This window comes from Rhagoletis pomonella, unplaced genomic scaffold (genome assembly GCF_013731165.1).
Source record: "Rhagoletis pomonella isolate Grant_MI unplaced genomic scaffold, Rhpom_1.0 Rhpom_scaffold_00009, whole genome shotgun sequence".
Taxonomy (NCBI): Eukaryota; Metazoa; Arthropoda; class Insecta; order Diptera; family Tephritidae; genus Rhagoletis; species Rhagoletis pomonella.
The window spans coordinates 25423050-25427138 of NW_023458563.1; positions in this window are offsets into that span (position 1 = coordinate 25423050).

Consider the following 4089-nt stretch of genomic DNA (forward strand, 5'->3'; position numbering starts at 1 on the left):
ATAAAGAAATGCAGCCAATATTAATGCTTGAAACACAATACCCTGCGAACGGCGAAGTCCGCCGAATTGGGCAAGGCGAATTGGGTTCACCGTTCGCCCTGCTATTTCGCCTGCTTTAACAGAATTAGAGTGGTAGCGAAAACAGCTGACACCATTGTTACCACCTTAGCCGATTTCCGGCTAGATTTAGCCGGTTGCGATAGCAAACAGCCGGAGAAATTTCGATTTAGCCGGCAGCCGATTTGTTAGCCGTTTTGCAGAAAAAAATTAGCCGATTTTGCTATTTGCCTTGGTTTCTTAAATTTCAAATATGTATATATGTTTCCATTTTTTGACTAAGCGACCCAAAATCTTTTAGAAATGGCTACTAGCCTTATCGTGGAGAAAATTTTCATGTCAGGCAGGGTTGTATGAAATTGAGCCGATTTCGCTTATTTTTATTATAAAATGTTTGTTATAAATGCCTTAATTTTAAGTGTGAAGTTTTATTCGCAAACTTAGAAAATAAGAAATTGTTTCACTGTTAAGACACTTAAGATGCGTTTGTGTTTGGATATAGTGCCAACAAACAGAACAAATATTACATGTAGATATTGTCTTCCCAGATAGCGCATATTCAATTCTGCCTAAATTACAAAACATCATTTTTGCCCACTCCCAAAGGTTTAAGGTAAGGGAAAAATTGATATTTTCAAGCACTATGTACACATATGTATTTTTTAAACAAACCTTTTTGCTGAGAACTTATTTAAATTCCAAAAACCGAATGCCAACTTGAATTAAAGGAACCAAAATGAAAATAAAAGAGCACAAATTTCTATGTAAAGCAAAACTCTCTGGGAATCCTACGAGACATCTGCCGGTCATATGACCGGTCATCTAAATGGGAGATATGCAGTCTTTTGGCATCATATTTTACATCAGAATTGAAGGGATTTCTGAAAAATCTGACCAGTTCTTTTGTCTAACTGTGATTTTGCAGCCCTTGTCAATATATGGCCTCGGTTGATGTTAACTTAAGGTCGTTGTTTTACTGCCTTAAAATTGAAGGGACATTTTTACAGCGTTTTTAATGTGTATTGGTTTCTATTTGAGTGTATTGAGAATCGGTCAGTCTGAAAAGGCCTTGTAAGGAAGACAATAGGTTTGTTCGTCGAAAATCCAGCGAGAATTATCACTCAAAATATAAGATAGTAATAGTTTTTTTTTTGCCGAGTACCTTTCAAATCATTAGAATTATTAACTAAATTAATTAAGTAAACAAGTATTAACTTAGATTTTTAATTTTAAAATCGCTCCAGTTTGTAAATTTTTAAATTTAACGAACTTGTTTATTCAAATTATCGTCGACAAAAAATCCAACCATGTGCCACAATCATATGTTTTTCCTAATTGCAAATTCTTGCTGGCAAAATTTTTTCCGGCTCGAATTTGTAACTTCTCTCCAAGAAACAGTCTCCAGTAAGATTTATTTAAATAAATCATGTGAAATTTAGTTTAAACATTTTAGCCGGTTTTATTTGCCAATTTAGCCGGTTCGTCCAAAAATTGCTGGCAACACTGGTTATGAGTACTTTTCGTATCGATACAGAATATTGGTATTTTTTAAAAAAGCAAAAAAAAAATTTATAAGCATTTGAATTATTGGAATCACGAATGATGAGGGTCTCAGATAGTTGCGTAATTCTTACCTAATTAAAGATCAGACTTATAGCTTTTTAATTCTTTGAGCAAAGAAGGGATACGTAGGGGGACAGATTTGCCAAATAAGTTTTTAGCCAAGGATTCAATGGATATCAATATAAAAAAATATTTCCCGACAAGTAGACAAAATTCCTGGTTTTGAAATTTTTTTCTAAAAATAAGTTCCCCATTTGAAATGATTTAAAAGAATATATGTAACATCACATTTCACGAAAATTTGGTTTAAAGTTATAGTGCACACTTTCTTCTTTTATGTCTAGTAGTTGTTGTTCTAAGATTGGTAAAAAAAAATCATAATAACAAAATAAACCAATGCAGGTATTAAAAATAATTTTTTTTTTTGGTTTTCTGTGCTTCAAATCACTCAGTATTAAGTGTCGAATAGACTTAAAAAGTACTGAGCGTTATTTACATTTAACGGTATTCAAAAAATGATTGTACTAAATTTGCAGTTTCAATAATTTTCAAGTACAGTATTTGTACCCAGTACAGCTAGCCATTCATTTGACGTAATTTGGGATTCATATATTAATTTGAATAAAATACTGCCAGCTTCTGAGATTTCTACACTAAGTATTGAAATCTTACCAACATGTGTACTTATATTTAAAGAAAGTACTCAGTACTCTGAAAAATACCCGATCCTTAAAAGTATCCATACCAAAGAACTCGATCCTCAAAAGTACTCGACACTTCCCAACACTAATCTTGTTCAAAATTTTCATCCCTGGGAAATAATAATTTATTTTCCATATCCACCTATTTAGCTCGCTATAAGCACAAATTTTTCAAACCAGTCGCAGAAGAAAAGATTAAAAATGAATTACAAAAACTAAAATCGAAAAAACGCTGATGGCGTTACAGATTCCCAAATTCTGAAACAGTCAAAGGAATGAGAATGATGACTTCTTTTTAAAAATTTAACTAGAAAAGCTGACAAGGTTTGGTTTGTAAGTGTTGTTTAAACAACGAACTCGCCATTATGCTGGATTCTTCAAGTGATGATGAAAGTCAGGAGGATACATCCGACGTTTTCAGCCACGATGTAATTCTCATCACTTTTTATTAAATATAATATTCCAATTTTTGACTTCAAGTACTTAATAAACATTATTAAAAATTACTAACTTTTCCATTCTTTATTTACCTAAGTAACTTTATTTACTTACCAAATTGTTTCCTAAAAATACTTGACATCCGCATTCGCATCGCATTCGCATAGCTGTTAGACATCCGCTTCCGCATTCGCATCCGCGGATGTCTAAAATGCCACATTCGCAACATCCCTACTACAGATGAACATGTACTATGTATGGATGTGTGCGTTGCAGGGGCGCACTGAGAAATGTATTTTGGGGGGAATTTATACATCTAAAGATAAATCACCAGAAAATACTGAAAATTCGCTTCAGATAATACGCTCTTTAAAATACATTTATGCAAGTTTTATGTACAGTATGTAATAAATAAATAAACTTGTTAAAGTTTCAGAAATTGCATTTTATTTACATAAACTAGCCATAAAAGCCCGTCCACATAGAACTTTGGCGTTGCGTTGGCGTTGGCGTCGCTTCAACAGCTTACTATGAATACATGAATTCAAATGCAGCCGTCCACATAGCCAAAATTCGGCAACGCTAACGCCAACACAAAGCAAAAAGATGGCCAACTCTCAACTTTTCGCGTGCGCCGCTCGTCAGCTGTAGCAAATAAATAAAATTATGTGAAATATTTTTCTTTTTTAATCAAGTGCGGGCAAGAAGTATCGTTTTTAATGCAATTATTGATATGAAATATTAATTTATCTATCGTTAGTATGTTAATTTAGAGGCCCAAGCCTTCGCCGCCAAGTGTTCATTGTAGCAAGCATACTTTTAACGTGCGTTCTGTCAAACCAACGCCAACGCCAAAGCCAACGCGAAAGTTCTATGTGGACCGGCCTTAACTGCCCGCTAACTTCGCGGCTCGTAATAAGAACTTTTGCGTTGGTCAATGCAAAAGAGCGTTTAAAAGCAAAAATAGTCTGTAAAGCCAAAATTTTCGGTTTAAGTTGAAACCACTAAGGCTGCGTTTCACCAGATTCATTAAAGTGAAAGTTACTTTAATTTTCAAGTTTTTGGTTTCACCAATCAATTTTAATTTGTTTTTAATTTTGATTTAAGTGACCTATACTCTTCACTTAAATAAAAACTAAATCAGAATAACCACACTCAGAGATGTTACACGTTTAAAGAGCTGATTAATATACACACACCACAATTTTGTGTATCTGCTGCTTGTTTGTATACCAGCCCTGCTATTACAACACGACGTGCCAAAGCTTTCAAAAGCTCTTACTACAAATGAAAGCTTTCGCTGGCCAAGTCTGTTTAACAACCACTTTTT